The sequence below is a fragment of the Rhinolophus ferrumequinum genome, chromosome 19 (assembly GCF_004115265.2).
Source record: "Rhinolophus ferrumequinum isolate MPI-CBG mRhiFer1 chromosome 19, mRhiFer1_v1.p, whole genome shotgun sequence".
NCBI classification, from domain to species: domain Eukaryota; kingdom Metazoa; phylum Chordata; class Mammalia; order Chiroptera; family Rhinolophidae; genus Rhinolophus; species Rhinolophus ferrumequinum.
Genome location: NC_046302.1, coordinates 25,473,166 through 25,495,138, shown reverse-complemented (window position 1 = coordinate 25,495,138; position 21,973 = coordinate 25,473,166).

Sequence of the window (21,973 nt, the reverse complement as noted above, 5' to 3'; positions counted from 1 at the left end):
GTTCTCCCTGAGTCGTTTGTTTCTTACAATTAACCAGCTTAAAATACTATCTCCCAAAATGCATATTCTGAGGTGGCAAACTCTGTTCCCTTCAGTGTTAAGTGAATTTCAAGCTTAAGAGGAGTGTGTGTGTGTGTGTGTGTGTGTGTGTGTGTGGTGGGGGTGGTGGGGGAGCTGGAATATGAATGTAAGTAGTATTCAGATGTGGACAGTACTATGGTAGCTTTATGTTGTGAAAAAAATTCAGATCTTCCTCATTAGCCCCTGTGTCATAGTGGGAGAAAAACAATTCTCCTCACAATTTAATCACATATGCTCTTTAGGGACCTCAAGTTTTTACCAGAATGAACTGAACCAGGTAAGTGAATTGGTGCCCTTCCTTCTGCCTTCACACCCATTCCCCAGATGTCATCTAGCTGAATGGAGAAAGGGGTTGCTATGAGATCAAGCACCTCCTCTACCTCTTTCAGCCATATTTCTGCCCTCTTGTTACTGCTTACCTTACTGGCATTAAAGGCTAAATTTACCTGATGTTAGAACTTAATACCTAGTTTTAGTTTCCCTTGAGAGACTGCCCTGGCTGGCAAATGGAGAATCTAAAACTTAGGGCTTCCTTTTCCCCAACTATACTCTTCCACCAGGTTTGATTTGACATGACGGCTTGCCTGAGATCCAGATTAGTGGAACGACCACTCAAAGTTAGATGCCCTCCAGAGCTCTCTGGCCTGCATTGCCTAAAGAGGCATGAATGTGTTTTAAGATCACCTTAATTAATATGTAATTAAGAATATATATTAATATTTTCAAATCATTACCCCCATTTCACATGTAGTGATGACATCACTATTAATCATAAATACATCATAAAATGCCTATGAGATTAAAATAAATAATGCCATTGGAGTTTGAATGATACTAGCACAGCTAAAATGCTGATTGGTCTTTAAGGAAAATATATCTGGATTCCACTTTTACTTGGCTATATAAATACTTCCTGCATCATCCTGCAAGAAGTGTTTCAATATGTCTAAATATTTTGTTGTTTTTTTTAATGTGAATACAAAGGTGAAGATAGAAAAGTCTTTTGAAGGCACAATTACAAAGGTACCTAGTGAGATTTCATTTCTTCTAGCTGTGATTATTGCTTTTTAATTTGTGATAACAGATCACGAGTTTTTTACTTTATATTTCTGAATTCACACTTGATATCAGATTAAGTCATCCTGTTACTTCCTGAATAGTTGCATAGCAATATATTTTACCAGGTGTACAAATCTTATTTTCTCACTGTCATCCTTTGGCTACTCTCTTGATGTTCTTTGCAACACACATGATTACTACAGCGATATAGATTTTTCCTGACTCTAATTTAGCTATTCTTCATGACTCATTATCTAGCAACCACCACAGAGGACTTCACTCTGTATGAAGTCCTGTCTTATATAGTGAAAGGCAGAAGGTTTCAAGGGGAATAAAATACTTGTTCCCTGATGTCAATGACATTATATTCTAATGGGCTTTTTAAATCTTAGCTGTCTTAGTGTTTAGCCTGATGCCATTTCAGTTTCTGTTTTCGTATTAAACTCACCAGAAACTCACTATAACACCTTTTACTACAGAGCAAAATTTGCTTTAAAGAAGATTCATTTTGACATTATTCTTGGTTAATGATAAAAAATCCAAAAGACTTTTTAAGTTTTAAGTTTTCATAGATATTGAGGACAATGTTATGCACCACTTTAGGATAATGATTTTAATTTATTTGAATAGCATTTTGCATTGAAACTACTAAATATACAGATATATGTTACATGTACTATAATATATATAGTTATATAAATATTTATATTTATTTTTCACATATTTATTTTTATATTTATATAAACTTTTATATATATGTATAAAATTAATTCTAACAGAAAGAATGGTTAATGTTATGATAGTTTTAAAGTTGAGGAAATCTAGGCTCACATTAGATGCTATGTTACTGTGTAATGGAAATAATTTTATTGTATAATTAGAATTTAAACCGAGTCCCTTTTATTTCCTTTGTTTTTTAAAAATTGCTTCCTTAACTAATAATGTCCTCATCTAATTAAAAGAATTAAAGAGCTAAAGGATTAGAGACCTATAAAATTGGGACGCATATCCCTTATTTGGGAGTTTTCCATGTAATAGGTTGGTGCAAAAGTAATTGCGGTTTAAAAGGTTAAAAAAAATTTGCAAAAACCGCAATTACTTTTGCACCAACCTAATAGGATATTAAAGCTGTCACATTTCTTGATACCTTGAGTTGCACCAGAGTTATGTTCTAGTTTAAAAATATGTATCCGGTGTCCAATGTGTGCCAGGTACTATTCTTTTCACTGAGATATCAGATATGGAAATTTTCTAATCAAGTGGGAAAGGAAGACAAACACAAAATCATACACATGTGTGATTTCAAGCACGTTGTGTGTTGTTTCATACACACAATATTTCAAGCATATTAATATCTACAACGGACACATACCTGGTGTTATGAGTGTAGAAGGAGGAGATTCAAAATAGTCACGAAGGTCAGGAAAGGCTTCCCTCTAAAGGGTGCTGAGTTGACATCTAAGCATTGAATAGGAGTTAACAAGGCAAATGAGAAGCAAGAACCTACCAGGCAGAAGTGATAGCATGTATGCAAACCTTGAAGAGAATGGAAAATGGTGTCAGAACAATTGGGCTGGTGTCCAGATAATAAAGCGGAGCATGGTGAGTAGAGAGACTGAGAAGTATGCAAGAACCGGACTGCATGGCATTGTAGGGTTTGCGCCAATATCCCTAAGCCCTTTATTCTCTATGGTCTTAAAGATGTAAACCTTTATCCTAGCGATGCGTATAACAACAATCTTCAGATTAAATGTGTCCATTAGGATATTAGAGCTATAGACAACAAATAGTGATGGCTAACTGATAATATATGACTTGGTGTATTATGAAGATTTTTAGGCAACACTAGAGATGAGCATTCAGTGTAGTCAATTTCATCTGTAACTTGTGGAAAGGGTTTCATATAATAGGTGAGGTTTGAGGTAGATCCCATTTGTGAATAAGTAATTGTTGGTTAGAGAAGGGTAATGGGGGCGGCTCACAATCTGAGGACAGATAGCATGCCTTTTCTAGAAGATGCGTTTTGCTGAGTCATTGATGACGAGTCAGTTTGCCTCTAACAAAAGAGTAAGCTGACATAGACTAGTGAAAAAAAAAAAAGAAATAATGCTTTAATTTAGATGGAGGAACAGCAATATAGCCTCCTCAGTATTGGGGAGTTACGGTATAAGTTTGATTTGTGAAGGGTCATCAAGAAAATGGTTTATAAAGTTGGTCTATGAAAATTTCTGAATAAAATAAGTAGAAAGAATGAGAGGTGGAAGACTCGAGAGGATATTAATGAAACAGGGATGAAGTAGCTCAGACTTGTACTATGTTGACAACAATGGCAAAGGAAAGTGTTGGGTAACTCCAAAAATTGATACAAAATAGGATTGTAATATTTCACAAATATACCTGTACTATTAACCTTACCAATTATTTATTGATATATTCATCTATACAACTTTTCAGTCATGTCTAAAAGTTACAAAGCCTAAATGACCTTGTGTAAAATCAACTCACAAATAAAATTACTTTATATTGTGTTTACCATGTTGAGTTTCATCAGCATGAAAATAAATAAAATGTAATAGTTTCCCCAGAGGATTCATAAATATCTAAGTAGTAAAAAGTTAAAATCTGAATTTTAAATACAATCAATACTGTTTAAATACATTATACAAATGTAAAATTATAAATGACCTCCAAACTGCAATAAACCCTTTTTTTTAGACAATAGTTAAAATGGAGCTTCAGATATCTTAGCATGGCATTTGGCACATGGCATGCTCAGTTCCTTCTGAGAATGAAAATAATAATAATAATAATAATAATAATAATAACAACAATAATATAATAATAATAAATTACATAGATTCTAAGATGCCAAACACTTTTTAAGTTCTCTTAGGGTTATCCATCATCTAACAGTTGTTTTTTTTCTCTTTCTTTAGAGTTTTTTGTGACTGCACCGATTTTTGATATATAGAAATGTGCACTTATATTCAAACCTGGAATATAGTAAATTTTCAACAAGGGGATAAGCATGTACTAAAGAGAACAATAAGCATATTTGAACTTCTTTACTATTTCACTTTTTAGAGATTGGATGGACTTCAGAAACTACACAGCCCAGTCCTTTTCTCTGATGAGGAAAGTGAGGCAGGAAAGACTAAAGGAGTTCTTTTTCAAGATCACATAGCTGGCAGAGTATGACTAGAAGTCAATGTCTTGTTTCCAAAACACGAATTTAGAATGAGTCTCTGCTTTAAAAAAGGCAAACTGATAAGCCCGTGCAAAGAATATATTTAAATGTTCAATTGTATTTTGCCAGTACTTGCTGTCTAATTTGGTTAGAACACTGCCAATGTAATGATGCCATTTTAAGCTCTATGCTCACGTGACAAACCTCCAGTCACTTACAGGGAAAGGTAGATATAAACTGTAATCCTAACTCTAACAAACTTTACTGTAAATATAGGGGGCCAAATTAGATAATTGCTGTTGAAAGCAATAATTCCTAGAGAAAACATAGCATCACAAAGACCACATTGGTGAGTAAATATTAAACGCTTAATCAGTAAAATAAATTTATTCTAACTATTAAAATGTATTTCCTATACACGGATTTATCCAGCGTTTTGGTGCATGAAGAGAATAATATAGAACATGGACTTACAAAATACATAAGAAATGCATTTTATGCTGTGGAAAACAAAGAGAAGGAGTGGTTAAATCTAATTGTCTGAACCTTTTGGTGTAGTGTACACTATTTATAATTTTTTTTAAAAAATTGTGAACATTCCTTTTGTGGGATGTTATTCTGCTTTTATTTTTTAAAGTTAAATAAATGGTACATAATATATTACTGCTGTTACTTACACAAGAATAATTATAAAAATTATCAGAGTATTTTGGTACATATCTACAATAAGTTTTAGGGCTGTCTGTTCTATTTAGAAGACAAACCATACTATGTTTTTCAGAAATGTAGTTTTTATTTAATATGGAATTTTAGACCTTATTCAATTGATACAAAGTTGATCTTACCTGATTATAATGTGATATAAATGTAAAGCTGCATACAGGCATGGGTTATTTGTTAAACCTTTGAAAGATGTACAATTAGCTTAACAATATGCTGAATAGAACCTCCAATTATTTAATGTCTCAATTTACGCTTCAAACACTATTATTGCTCTGGCAACCTATAGCTCTTCCTCACCAGCATTCAATCTTGAAAAGATAAAGGGTGTTCAGGTTGAGTTATTCCTTGGTTTAACACATTTTGAAGCATTTTAGAATGCCCTCTGATCACTGTAGTTCATATCCTTGCAGAGATCAAAATCTATCTCCAGAATACCTTTGCAATTATCTTTTTCCCAGGGCATAATTTTAAATAGCAGGTCTTTAGGCTGTGAAATATATATTTTTTTCTCCATGTTGAGAAATAATTTTTTTTATAAGCAAGAAAAATGAGTTCACTTCCTAGGAGCAATTTTTTACTCTCTAACAAACTTAACAACTTATGGTCATTTCTTTTTCAGGAGTAGATACTCTTGAAGATTGTATTTTTTATTCATATTTTTTAAAATGCTGGATTGACATTTTAACTTGATGGTAAAATAATGGGTAACTTACAGTTGCAATAGTTTTTTTAACACCAATATTATTAGAAACCCAACCCTTTCTTTATATTTTATGATTACTGACAATTTCCATATTCTCAAAACAAAACAAAACAAAATACCTTTAAAAATAGAACATCTTACATTACTTTATTATGAAAATGCCAAAAAGATATAGACTGCTTAACAAAGGAAAAAACGACATTTTTAAAAAGTGTGTATTCGATGAACAAAACTTAGTGAAATCTGAATCCTTCAAACTCATTGAAGTGCAGTCAGGGTATTATATAATCTAGCTATCATGTTACCCATGTATTTTACTTATAAATAGGAGTAAAAGGGGTTCATATTGTTGTTACCTGGGATCAAATTCTTTTAAGTACTATTTGACCAATTACTAATTTTTTAATCTGTCATACTTTTAGGAGTTGGTACATTTTTACTGATCCATTAGTGCAAATTTATATAGGTTCACTAAGTCTCTAAATATAACCTATATCACTTACTTCCAGGTTTATTATCCTATCATTGTATATAAATACACTTTCTATTTTAGAAAGCATGAACCATATCTACACATTTATGCTAGAATCAATCTGATCGTATATGTCTTCTCAGTGAGATTAGACCAAAAACAAATCATTGACAGGAACATTTTTTAAAAGTTCCAGAATATCTTGGTTTTAGTTTCTGATGGGAGAATTTGTGCCCTGCTCTTAAGTTTAGTCATTTCCCTGTTAAGGGTATTTTATATCAGTTTGAAATAAAGAACAAGATAGGCCAGCTTTCTAGGTTGATGGAAGAAAATTGTTTGCATAAAATCTGGAAATAGTCAAGCATGTTCCAATACTGAGAGTATGACCAGGTAATACTAGGATGGCAGTTACATCAGTTTGTGTGCCTAAATTCAGTAGTGGGGTAGGGTCTACCTACCATCCTTGATTTGATGTTTTTCACTGAACAAACATGCAGATCAATAAAATGCAAAGAATGAGGGACAGGAAAATAGTTAGTAGCTTTTTATGTACTCCCATTATTTTTTTTGTTTGTTTGCTATTTTCTATAATGAGGTAAAAAAAAAAGTAGTTGAAACAAGGCAGGGATAGAAGAAACATCTCAGGGTCAGTGATGCTTCCATATCATAGATAAGATTTTCAGGGTATTTCCTAGCATTTTCATGTCAGAGAGACTCTAAATGTAATGAAAATGAAAATTTTTTATCCATTTAAAACATTTAAATATTATATTCTGTTGAAAAGAAAGATATCAATCAAATGAAGAAACAAAAACTCACAGACACAGTCAACAGTTTAGTGGTTACCAGAGGGTAAGGGGGTAGGCAAGGGTAAAAGGGGTCAAATACATGGTGATGGAAGGAAAACTGACTTTGGGTGGTGAACACACAATGTGACATATAGATGATGTATTACAGAATTGTACACCTAAAACCCTGTAACTTTACTAACAATTGTCACCCCAATAAACTTAAAAAAATATCAATTTCAGATATCAAAAAGGCAAGTTTTGTGTCAATGAGAATTATCTTAAAGACTTGCATTTAAGAATAGAGAATTCTTCCTCAAATGTCAGTTTTACTTAGACAAAAGTTGGGAAGAGTATAAAACAGAGTTGCATAAGCAGTCACTCATTCAGCAGAGGACATAAAGAGACATTTCTCCAAAGAAGATATACAATGGCCAGCACACACATAAAAAGATGCTCAACATCACTAATCATCAGGGAAATGCAAATCAAAATCATAATGAGATACCACCTCACACCAGTCAGAATGGCTATTATCAAAATGTAAACAAGTAACATGTGCTGGTCAGGATGTGAAGAAAAGGAAACCCTTGTGCACTGTTGATGGGACTGTAAATTGGTGCAGCCCCTATGGAAAACAGTATGGAGAAACTAAAGTAAAAATAGATCCTTCATATGATCCAACAATTTCACTCTGAGTATTTATCCAAGAAAACAAAAACACTAATTCAAAATATATATGAAACCCTATGTTTATTGCAGCATTATTTTCAGTAGCCAAGATATGGAAGGAACCTAAGTGTCCATCCACAGATGAATAGATAAAGAAGATGTTATGTGTGTGTGTGTGTGTGTGTGTGTGTGTGTGTGTTCATTCATTCAATGGAATATTACTCAGCCATAAAAAATATCAAAATCTTGCCATTTGCAACAACGTGGTTGGATCTTGAGGGTATTATGCTAAGTGAAAAAAGTTAGGCTAAGAAAGACAAACCCTGTATGGTTTCATTTATATGTGGAATCAAAAAATAGAAAATAAAAAATGAAGTCATAGTAACAGATATCAAAATGATGGTTGCTAGATTGAAGGTGTGAGAGGATGGGTAAAAATGGTGAGGGGCAATATAGTCGATAATACTGTAATGCAGGGTGACAGATAATTACTAAATTTAGGGTATATAAATATCAAATCACTATATTGTACACCTGAAACTAATTTAATGTTTCTGGTCAAGAGGGTGGAGTAGGTAAACACTGTGCTCACTTCTTCTCAGGACCACATCAATTATAACTAAACCACAGAACAATCATTATTGAGAATTGCCTGAAGTCTAGCTGAGCTGAAGCCCTACAACCACCTTACAACTGATAGGAGGGGCAGAATGGGCTGGACCCACACCCATGTGTGGTGGTTAAAAATTGGGAGAGATAGCTCAGTCAGAGAGGTTTCCCATGAAGGACCGAGGGACCCCTGCCCCTCACAGCAGGCTCCTCAGCCCAGAATACTGGTGCTGAAAAGAGGGGCTCCCATAACTTCTGGCTGAGAAAAACGGGATTCTGACCATCTGGGTGAGATAGAAGGCTGCAAGAAACGCAGAAATCCTCTTAAAGGTCCCACACAGACACTCACCCTGGACTCCAGCAGAGGGAACGTGACTCTGGGGGTGTTGGAGACTTTTCAGGAGAGACTGAGTTGCGTAACTTGGGGTGAAGACTGGAGGAACAGTCCCCATTTTCCCTGTGTGGGGTCCTTCTACCATTCAGCCGGCAAATGGGCACCATCTTTCCTGTGTTGAGCCCGCCCCCACAGGCCAAATCTGAATCTCATTGGTCTGGTGAGCTCTGCTGCTCCATCCTGCTGACTCATTGAGCTGCATACAGCAGGAGGCATTATCAGCAGCTGAACCTTATGGGAGCCAGGACAGATAAAGAGTTTCCCAGACAAGAAAAAGCTAAAGGAGCTCATCACCACCAATCCAGTATTATAAGGAATGCTAAAGGGACTTCTTTAAGATGGGGGTTGGGGGGTGTCATGCGGGGCGGCCTGGGGTGTCTCAGCTCCTGCTCCCCACACAAGTACGCAGGACATGGTGAGGCCAAAAAGGAACACCCACGGAGCCATAGGTAGGGGAGTCACACCACTGTACTCTCACTGGCGGCTGGGTTGGAGACACAGGAAACAGGAGCCACACAATTCTCAACCCTCACTGTGATCGCCCGCAAGCTCAGCCACCATCTTCTTGCTAGCCCCCATTTTTCTTGCTAGCATAACCACAGCAGTTATATTAGTGGCCAATGGCTCACTCGTTACAGCTGACGGCCAACTAGCCACAGCTGATGGCCATTTGATCACAGTCGATGGCCATTTACTACCTGAGCCAGCACCTTTCTATGTGAGGCCGAGAGCCTGGAAACTGCTTTTTGGGGCTCTGTCCCCACAGGGGGGGAAGGTAATAATATGAATAATAAAATGACAATAACTACATATTTATCAACAGTTGCTTTCAATATAAGTAGATTAAATGCTCCATAACATAACAGGGTGGCTGAATGGACAAGAAAACAAAACCCCTACATATGCTGCCTACAAGAAACTCACTTCAGATTGAAAGACACGCATAGACAGAAAATAAAAGGATGGAAAATTTATTTCATGAAAATGAGGAGGGAAAAAAGCTAGGGTAGCAATACTTACACCAAACAAAATAGACTTGAAAATGAAGGCCATAACAAGAGACAAATAAGGAGCCAGTAATCCCACTTCTGGGTGTTTATCTGAAGAAACCCAAAACACTATTTCCAGGGGACACGTGCATCCATATGTGTTCATTGCAGCATTATTTACAATAGCCAAGATGTGGAGGCAGCCTGGGTTTCCATTCATAGAAGAATGGATAAAGAGAAGGTGGTACATATAAAATGAATATGCATTGCTCGGCCATGGAAGGGAGTGTGTTGCTGCCATCTGCGGTGGCATGGATAGACATTGGAGGGTATCGTGCTGAGTGGAGTATGTCAGAGAAAGGCAGATACAATGTGATTTCACTTATATGTGGAATCTAAGAACAAAATTAACAAACAAAACAGAAACAAACTCATAGATACAGAGAACAAATTGATGGTTGCCAGATGAGAGGAGGGTTGGGGATGTGGGTGAAAACAGGGGAAGGGATTAAGAAGTACAAAGTGGTTGTTACAAAGAAGTCATGGGGAGGTTGGGTACAGAATAAGGTATATTGTCAATAATATTGTAATAACTATGTATGGTATCACATGGATACCATATTTGTTGGGGTGATAGGTGGGAGGAGATTAGGGGGTGCATGAAAAAGATGAAGGGATTAAGTACAAATTGGTAATTACAAAATAGTCATGTGGATGTAGAGTAAAGCATAGAGAATAAGTCAATAATATTGTAATAACTATGTATAAAAGGTCCAAATTTTTAGGTATAAAAAAAATTAGTCATAGACATGTAATGTACAGCATAGGGAATATAGTCAATAATATTGTGATAACGTGGTACAGCGTCGGACGGCTGCTGGACTTATCATGGTGATTACTTCTTAGATATCTAAATGCTGAATAACTGGTGTATACCTGAAACTAATATAATGTTATATGTTAACTATATTTTAGTTAAAATCATTAAAAAAAGAAACTAATATAATATTGTATACCAACTATATTTAAACAAAAAAGGAATCAACCATTCAGAAAACATGAACTCTAAAAAACATTAATTATTCAGAAGTAAGAACTGACATGGAATAGAAAATTGTTTAAGTCTGTCAGCGTGTATTCTATCCTTGAAAAGTCAAACTGAATTGCAACTACCTTATTGAAACATTAATGAAGTGGCGGTGTTCTAGTAATTTTATTTAAAAAAAATCTTGTTCAAAACATCCCCATTTTACCCACAAAGCCAAAATACATACAGAGGCCTACAGAGCAGTGTATCATTTGGTCCCTATCGCCTTTAATATTTGGTCCCTACTAATATTTGTCCCTTCAACTCACTTGAATTCAAGTGCAAATGACCCTCTTATTACTTATTGAATGCACTAAATATGCTAGTGTGTAAGCCCTTCATTCTTCCTTTTCCCTTTGCCAGGAATTCTCCTTGTAGTTATTTTCTTGACTCATTCCCTACATCCTTCATGTCTTTGCTCAAATCACTAAGGTCCATTCAAACCATCCTTAAAATTGCAAACCATCCCTTTACCTTAACCATAGTCTATATTTCTCACTAACATATACCATCTAAGAACATACAACATGGTTTTCTTATTCATTATGGTTTTGTTTTTGTTTTATAATTTCCTTGTTATATGTATTGCTTGACTTCTCTGACTAGTGTAAGTTCTATGAAGGTAGGGCTTTTTAATTATGTAACTGATGCATCCCAAGCACTTAGAAGAGTGCCTAGCACATTAAATATTCATTGAATGAATTCTAATACAAATTATATTTAAAAACTAAATCCATGCAGAGATTTCAAATGAAGGTTTAACAAGTGTATGATTCAAATGGAGCTGTTTTTTCCTTGCATAAGAAAATTGAGTGTTCTCTCATCCTTCACACTTTGGCATACCATACAGAGAAGACAATGAATATTATGATCCTTTCCACAAACTTCCATGATGATCTGTACTCTGAACTCTCTTAGTTGCTCAGTTCCCCCAGGAGCATTAACTGAAAGGTAAGTCTTAAGTCACTCACGTGAGATCCCTTTAGTCTTTTTGTTTGGCCTTATTCATATCTGGGCTCCTGGTGTAAACATGTCTGTCAAAGGGGGACATTTCAATGAGTTTCCCCTAGAATTATAGCCTTTTCTCTCCTGGACAAAGTAGAACCCCTAGTGCCTTCTCTGTGTTTGATGAAATGCCTAACTTAGAAATGTACACACAAAGAAAATTTAATCTCTGAGTGCACTTTTCTATCCTGTCAGTTCTTTCCAAACTTTTCTCTTTAAAAAGCCAAGGAAAGCACATACTTCTGAGGCACAATTTTTCCATTAAGCAGTAAACATGGGTTGCAGGATGGGCAGAGATGGAAAGCCAAGTTTTCTTCATTGAAGTACACTGTAATTGATGCCAAGTAGACTGTAGGTACCTATTATACAGGCACTTGAATAATACTTGAGTATGACTGTTCTCCTACATACAGACAGTCAATGGCAAAACACGTTCTAAGAAGACAGCAAGCACCATTCGAGATGCACAAAGCTGTTTCAGTGGGAAAGACCCCTTTATATTTTACATCTGTACATTACATACAACATTGATACATGAGTTTGTGATTTTGGACCAAACAGGTGGGAGCTTACCTTTCTCCAGACGTAATGCGATTGAGGGAGGATTGATCCTTGTTGCAGCCAGATCTATTTCCAAAATCTGTGATATTTTCCCTTCACCATGATGTTCCTAATAGGTTCTATAAACTTCTTTATGGAGCCAATCCTGTATGTTTATGTTAGAAGAAAGCTTAGAGAGAAGATGAGGATTCTTTTTCCCTCTATGGAGTATCAGAGGGTAGTTAGTAGCTAGAGTAAGGATTGTAGTTGAAATTTAGAGGATTCAAGATGTATCCACTAGTTCAGGAATGAAAGGTCTTTTAAAAAAATAATCACATTTAAAATCTTTCCTTTGTCCCTGTGACTCCATATGTGGAAGCCTATCCTAAACCCACATACCCAACACACACACACACACACACACACACACACACGCATGAACACACACACACAGGATACTAGCAACTGTTGTTCTATTAGTTTTCCTATTTAAGTGCCTAGTTCCTCATATGAAAGTCAATATAAAGAAGAGAGATGGTTTTCCTACGAGGCCCCATCCAAATGCAAGCATACTGTAATGGGTAAGAATATGTGAAATTCCCCTGATCTTATGAGAATAAGAAATCTTCTGAGATGCATATTAGTTTATGTCCCACAGTGCCTGTTTTTCAGTGAAGAGGAAAGAGATATAAATGTTTAAACTTAGGTATAATTTATTAGAAAAACAGAAATAGAAGTTTAGTGATTAAAGGAAAGTAAGGAAATAGAAAAAAATAATCAAAAAGAAGTCAGGAAAAAAAGAAAAAAAACAAGGAAAAGTAGTAAATATAAATTCCAAAATAAAATGGCAATAATAAAATCTAATATATCAACAACTACAATTATTTTTCTAAAAGCACTGATTTCTCCTATTAGAAGAAAAAGACTCTTAAATTGGATTTTTAAATATTTGACCTTTTAAAATTAGTTTCTGGTGTGCAAAACAATGTAATAGTTAGACAATTACCCCCCTCATAAAGTGATAACTGCCCTCCCCCAATCTACTACCCCTCTGACATCGTATATAGCTGTTACAATTCCATTGACTCTATTCCCTTTGCTGTATTCCACGTTTATGACAATATACAAATATCTATATCTATATCTATATCAATATCTAGATATCTATGTTTATATCTAGGTATCTATATCTATACACACACACACACACACACACACACACACACAGAGTGCCAAAGAATGTATACACATTTTAATAAAGGAAAAAAACTGTATTAAAATTATGCTGATGGTAATCACTTTGAGCATCTGTTGGATTTGTTATCCGTACGTATTGAGAATACAATTTTAATACAGTTATTTCCATTCTTAAAATGTGTATACATTTTTTTGGCACCCTCTGTATATACGAGCGCGCGCGCATACACACTAGGTCTGACAATTAAGTGTGCGAACTTGTTGCAATGATGTTGCTAACCTTTTTTGATATCAGAGAGATTATTCATTATGAATTTGTACCAACTGGACAAGCAGTTAACCAAGTTTACTATTTGTAAGTGCTGAAAATGCTGCATGAAAAAGTTGAATGACCTGAACTTTTCGCCAACAATTCATGGCTCTTGCATCACAACAATGCACCAGCTCACAGGGCACTGTCTGTGAGGGAGTTTTTAGCCAGTAAACAAATCACTGTATTGGAACACCCTCCCTGCTCACCTGAACTGGCCCTCAATGACTTGTTTCTTTACCCAAAGATAAAGGAAATATTGAAAGGAAGACAAAGAAAGCTTAGAAAGATGAGGATTTTTTCCACTCTATGAAGTATCAGAGGATTGTAGTAGCTAGAGTGAGGATCTCAGTTGATGTTTAGAGAATTCACGACGTCTTCACTAGCTCAGGAATGAAAGTTATTTTAAAAAATTAATCACAGGTAATATCAAGGGTAATTCGACGACCGCTCTGATGGCCATTCCAGAAAAAGAGTTCCAAAATTGCTTTGAAAGGTGAATTAGGCCTTGATATCGGTGCATAGCTTCCCGTGGGGAGTACTTTGAAGGTGACTGTAGTGATATTCAACAATGAGGTATGTAGCACTTTTTCTAGGATGAGTTTGCAAACCTAATTGTCAGAGTTCGTATGTATGTATGTGTGTATATATATATACACAATTATAGTTGACATTCAATATTATTCAGTTTCAGGTGTAAATTCAAGTTTTTACTCACTACAACTGATATTCTTAGTAAAATAACACATAAAATTAAAAGGTAATGGAATTTAAAAAGATATATTTGTTATATATTATATAAATAAATTGGAGGGTAGTCATGAAATTCTGCAGCATTCAATGTTAAATAAACTATGCATAGTATATTTATCTTAATGTTATTTATTACATTCCTATATGTACTTTTTGTTTATATATACTCACATATTTTGTGGGTGTGAAGTAACTACAAAATCGTGAATGAAAAAGACACATAACAAATTTGTGATAAGTGATTGTGCCTGAGGAGAAACGGTTGAGGACTCGACTGCAGAGATGGAATAAGGAGTATTCTAACTCTCTCTGATAAATCATATTGACAAAATAGTTACACCTAATAATTTTAACAGATAGGTAAATGGATATATACAAGATATTCTCATTGAATTTCTCTGTTTTAAACTTATTAAAATATAATAAACAAGTACAGAATTTCCCTCGTGGAAAGGCTGATCATGTTACATGCCTTCATTGTCTGTGATGTGTTCATGCAATGTTAGGAACCAGTAGCAGGCAGAGCAAACTCTTTATTCAATTAATTTCTGTATATCCTTCAAATGGAAGGATTCTCTGGAATCACTCTTTTTTATAAGAATTCTGTCAGTCCCGTACCAGTTATAACTCTTTTGTGAAATTGTCTGCCTTGAGCAAAGAAAATAGAAGGCGGGGAAAGAATATACAGAAAGTGCCAAAAAAATGCATACACATTTTAAGAAAGGAAAAAAAAATTGTATTAAAATTGTAATATTCAGTATATACTGATAACAAAAGATGAATGCAAGTCACATTTGACTTCTGTAATTACAAGAGGTGCTCAAAGTGGTTACCATCAATGTAATTTTAATACAGGTTTTTCCTTTCTTAAATGTGTATACATTTTTTTTTTGGCACCATCTATATTGGTTCAAATAACTTCGAGTAACTGAAGCATTGGGGAAGAATGTGGCTTTAGGAAAAGCTGCATTCGGTGTTAAAATAAGGTCATGGGACTGCTTCTTCCTATCTCTTGGCTCTACCTTCTGTTCTTTTGACTTGGTTTCTAAATATCTCCATTGGGACCATAAGTGTTTGAAGCAAACCGACATTCTTTAAGCTTCAAATCAATCATAAAAGAAAGAGCTAGAGGTTATTATCAGATGTCCAGCCAAATTCTCATTATAGCAAATTGACTAATTGTGAACGGGTTATGAAAGCTGGGAACCAGGGTATGAAAGCCCAGCTCATTAGTCTTAGTGGGGACAATTCTGTGGCCTAACTTCAGGGATAGGGTAAAGCGAATGTTCTTAGGACTTAGCTTGAGCTAGCTAGTTCTTCGTGTCCTGCTTTCCCCAATCTATTAACACTCTCCCATGATAGTGTCCCCGAATAAATTACGTACACACGAGACCTTGACTCAGGGGAATCATACTTAACACAGGGCGTATTGATGAATATATAATTATAAAGCCTCATTTCTGGAGCAAGAGTCAGGTCAAGCAACCTGAAAACACTGAGAGAATATGCATGGGGTTTTCTCTCAAACAAAACTTGGGAGTCTGGTTTCAACAGAATTACTGTAGCTTTATAGAAAGCCTTGAAGTTGGATAATGTGAATCCTTGCTCTTCTTTAGATTGTTTTGGTTCTTTGGTTCCTTAGCCTCTCCATATACATTTTGTATATAGGAATATCATTCCTTTTTGTAAATGGTTCTTGAATCCTACTACACAGCTGAATTCATGTATTAATTCTAGGAAATTTTTTAAAGTAGATTCTTTGCTATTGTCTAAGTAGGCACTCAACATCTACACATAAAAACATTATTTCTTCTACTCAGATCAATGTGTTTACTTATTTTTTCTTCCTTTATTGTGCTGCCTAGGACTTCTACCCATTAAGGTAAATCTAAAATTCTTGACACAGTTTAAAAAGCCCAGCCTAGGATTTCAATTTCATTTTGAATTCTATCTCCCTTAAACCAAATGAATCTTTCAATCCCTCAAAAGTTCCAGGATCCTCTCTCCCTCAAACTATCTTTAAAGTTGTTTCTTCTCCCTGAAGTTCTCCTTTTACCTTCCTTTAACTCGGTCACCTAGTTAACTACTACTCATTCTTGTGTCTTAGCTCTTTCAAATGTCATTCCCTGAGTTTCTCACTCTACGATAGATGTTCCTGCTATTGCCATCCAATTACCATGTCCATAGCACTTACTGGAATTGTAGTTGCATGATCAAAATCCATTGAGTCACTAAGACTATTTTAGTTTCGGCAGAGACCACTTCTATTGGTTTACTCTCACATTCGTATTACCTAACAGAGTGAGAAGTTCCAAAATGTTCTTTAAATATTTCTTGTAGAGCTAAATGAAAAATATGTAAGTTAGCAATACATATGTAAACTGATTACTGCAGTAATTAATTAAATCCTAGGAAATCAAAATGCATTTCTTCTTTTTCTCTAAATGTATGTGTCTGACATACCAGGTTAATAACATCCAACTACAGCAGCCCAAGTAATCCTTATCATTACTAGCAGCAGCACAACTTCACTGACTAGTATTTATTAAGTACATTCTATACAATAGGCATAATGATAAACTTTATTATTTATCAATTATAGCTATCCAATATTTAGCTATTGTAATCTCCTCTTGCCATTAAGTATAGGAAAGATGTCCACATATTAAGAATTTTGAAGTTACTCTTTGAATTTCACGAGTGAGATATAATCTGCCTAACTAGTGAGATATAGTCATTTCAGTATGAACATGCAAATCCATACAGCCATAGCCATTCAGATTCATACAATTCTACTAAATTCGACTATTATTAATTGTTGGCCTGTTAGGCACGGACAGTTATTAATGTTACAAATGAATAAAACATAATCCCTCCTTTCTCAGTTAAAAAGGTGTGCCAATGATTATGTCAATGATTCTAAGTTAAATCAAATGATTATAAATAAAGAACAACGTATGTATGAAGTGTCTGGGGGCTTGGGAGAGATAAAGTTAGTGCTGAAGTCTTTTGGGTGGGGACAAGATTCAGGTAGAGCCTTAATTGACTGTGAAAGAAAAATATTTGCTAAGCATAATGCAAAATAAAGAATTAAAATGATACTAATAAGTTTTGCGAGCTCCATTCTCCTACCTCTTTAATGATTAAATAACATGAATTAAAGCTTCTCTTGTTTTGTGCTTGAAAAAGGTGAAAACCCACTCTTAGCAGTTTCTTTTTATTTTAGATTAGTACTCATTATATTAACAGCATCAAACATTTCCTTTATTTTTCCCAGAAAATGCAGGCAGTAAAAAGAAAGATATTTCTACTAATTCTGAAATATTGTTCTATATTCCCATCTTTATTTTTAATATACTTTACATGTAACAATTTCACCATTGGATGGCAATATTGCTTGTTATTTTTCCTTCAGTATTCTAATAAGCATTTAACTAGTGAGGAAAAAATGATGCTGCCTAAGAATTGAGATTTATTATTCAATTTTATTTATTTGTTTGGGTTATTTTATTTTATACTGGCATGTCATAATAAAAACTATGCAAAATTATGTTCACCTCCAGACTGTTGATGTAATCTCAGTTAAGAAGTCAATACGTCTAACATTCTTCTTTCTAGATGGAAGATGTGGTTATCTGTTTTACACTAAGCCTGCCTCTACTCTTAACTTGCTGTTATGCCTGAATAATCTGTACCCCAGTCCTCAGATGTAAAAATCCCCACAATTTAGGACCATGTGAAAAGATTGTTGATAATCATTTGCTATGAATCATTAGCATCTCAATTCCCTGAAAAATCACCTTTGCTCAGTAAGTATTTTTAAAATGGTTTGAATTAGTAGACATAAATTTCAAAGAAGAAAATGTATGTGTTACTTCAATAGCTGTAATGTGTTTTCTGACTGGTGGATCACCTATCACAGTTTACCTGATCTTCAAAGTAGTCCAGCTCTAGCTAACCATGCAAATGTTAAAGCATGTCCCAAAGGAAAAGGTGTTTTTCATAGAATGTCATGGTAGCCTACCATTCATAAGAAAGGGAAGAATAAGAATTATTATAAAATATAATGTATAGAATGCTAATAAGTCAATGGTCCATCAATTCAACCTGATTATACTACAAGTGAATAACAATAGAAAGCTATAATCTTGTCCACAGTCTATGATGTAGCTCCTAATATGTATTCCCATTTATGGATTGTAGATATTCATAGTTAAAATTCATTAATGAATGACAAATAATTGAGTACCATTGTGATTCCCAATTCTAGACTACTTACAAACTACACAGAGATGTTTGTCTATATAAGGACTGTTTTTACTCAATATAATATCTATTATTTATCTTAACTTAGTAATGTAGTCATGCATGTTCAATATACCCTTCTAAATAAATTGGGTAAGTTGTACAAAGTATACTTTTGAAATTAAACATTGAAACTAAGGTCACTTCCTAATTCGATAAATCATCTGATCTCCTATGTTCATTGTTTAGTTTTATTTATGGTAGTGTTTCATTAAACTAAGTAGTTTATTTTAATAAATATAAGATTAGCTCATTATTCTTCATATCCTGCTTACTAAAATTTGTTTCATTTTGTTAGGAATATTGATCAGCGGCCATATAGACATACCATTCAGCCTAGATCAGGCAGCAGATTGGACAGATCAGACAAGTCCCGAGCTAGGACTTGGGCAGCCTTTTATCATGGCATGCCAAAAGAGTCCACCTACTATGACCATCATAGTAATATTAATGTTGTGTATATTGAAAAGTCCTGATGCTGTGTTATATAAAATGATACCATATTTTCTAATATCTGATGCAATAACTTACTTTATCATAAATCATGGTTACAGCATCTCCATACATGGTAGCACTAGATATATTTCTGGAAAATATTTACATGGAACGAAGTTGCTTTATAATGTTTACACGCTTCAGGGCATTAACACCTCTGGTACTTGGTGAGTACTCTGAATATATATGAAGGACACATGAGAATCCATATTGTTTCAGTGGTCTCAGAGTCAGACATTATGGTGTGGAGTTTGTACATAGATAGTAAAATATCTTATTATAAGTTAAGCCTATTTTCCAGGGTCCAATTTCCCTAAAAGTCATATTCTGTAAATACTTTCACATTTGTTGTTTTAAAAACACAGGTTTCATCTATTTAATTACATAAAGTTTTAAATATTTGCATTTTTTGTATATATAGTTCAAGAGAAACAGTCTTAATTTCACCACTGCCTCCATGTTATCGCCCAATTTTATCAAAATATAGTTTTAAAATTCTTCCTCCTTTCAAATAATGAAGTTGAGTAATGAGACAGTGTTCCTAAAATCATCTGACAATGCCCTACCTCCTTATACCTTCACATGAAAATTCCTATTTTCTGTTATGATGAGTAATGCACTCTCATCTTTTACTAAAAATGTTATGATTTTAAATATGAAAGCTCAGTCATTTTCAAATATAGAGCTTTGCTATTGTACTAAAATTATAGGTAGACTTCTTTGAAAACTGTGACTCATGCTATAATGATGAAAATAAAAGTATCACATATTTAATTAACTTCAACTCATTCAGCGAAAGGCAAATAACTTCCTTGGGTAAATAAAATGAGTACAGTAACGTTGTAAGTGAAGCATTCACTTTTTAAAGAAAAATAAATTCTTCCAGGACATCATTGGACAAATGGCATTGCAGTTAGATAAATTCTATTTTCATATCCATGACCTGAAAATGACAATAGAAACAGCAAGAATAACCTACTCTTAGGAGTGGGAAGAATAATTAGATTTGTATGCAGGGATCTGTGCAGTCTTTTACACTGAAACGTTCTAAGGAAAATAATTATTGGATACAGTGCCATGGTAAGGTTATGCAAAGTTTCTATTTGCCCTCTGTGACTTGTGGTGACCTGAAATCTTCTCATGTTCTTTTTGAGTTGTGATGACCTTGCTGGCACCATGCTCCCTATGCCTCATTTCAATGAAATGCACAAGTTGATTATCTAGTGTCAATGAAAATGAAAGAGGATTTTGAGAGTTCGCTATTTATGGCTCAGGAAACTATCTGCAAACACAATTAAACACTTCATTTAAAACTTTGTATCAGTTATTAAAAATCAACAGAACTATGATGGTAACAACATACCACTCAGAATCAAATGACACTGGTAAGATTAATTTCTTGAATCATAAATAAATGAATAAAAAGAGATGATAGGGCTATTTGAAATGCTTTAAGTTTCCAAAAGTAAATAAAATCTTTACCTGCTTGATGATTAGTTATAAATAAGCGAACTTACAGCACTGACCAAATATCTTCATTTAGAAGCAATTCACATTTAGTTGCTAAACTTAACCATAGAAATTTCAGGGGAGAGTAATTATAGAGGCAATTTCAATATAAAACCACACAGGGAAGTAATTTAGGGTACTAATAACCATGGCCTCTAAACAAAGATGTAGAAAATAGACTCTGTATCTTATTTAAATGAAAGAAGTTAACAAGAAAATAGCGTCAAATGTGGCTTTGGTTAGGAAAACCAGTTTTATATCTATTTCCAGATACATGTCACTCACACAATTATGTGTGGCAAGATTGTACTGTGGTGTTTTCTAGAGATATATTTAAAATATGATATAGATACAAGTAAATAGGTTTTATATACTGTTTCAGACATTGTGCTAAACGATAGTCTTAGTTTGATAACTCTAGTTCTCTGATATCACCTTTCAAGGACTTCCCTTTAGCTCTCAAATTATGTTTGCAGGTCTTACTCTGATAAGAGAGGCATGGGGATAAAAAGCGAGGATAAGTTGGAATAAATAGTAATAAAGACAATGTAAAATAATAGTAAGATGTATGGTTATTTGGATCAAGAGGGAGCATATCAAAATGCTTAAGAAGTCACATTAGCAACGAAAGAGTTGTGGGTTCAGATTCCAGCTTCACAATTCATGGGAAGTATGATTTTGATGAAATATTTAAGTCTCTTTTTCATTTTTAATGTGGAATAATATTTCTAATGTTTATTTTTAACCTTCAATTTGAGGTAATAAAACCAAATTTCATCTTTAATTTATTGTAACAACAGAGATATTATATTTAGATGTTTTGTACAGTGCTTGGTATGTACTGGACCAACTCTTAATGACTGATTATTTATTATTAAAATTCTTCAACAGGCTTTCCTTAGCAAGTCTTCCTTTCCATCCCCCCTTTCTGTTTTTTCTCCATTCCTGTTCATTATGATCCAATGATTCTGTATAACCAAGAGATTCATGGGTCTACTTGTTATGTTTTCTTTTCTCATCCTTTCTTCCTCCCTCTCTCCCTTCCTTCCACCTTCTTTCTTTGTCTGTCTCTACCTCTCTGCCTATCTCTGTTTC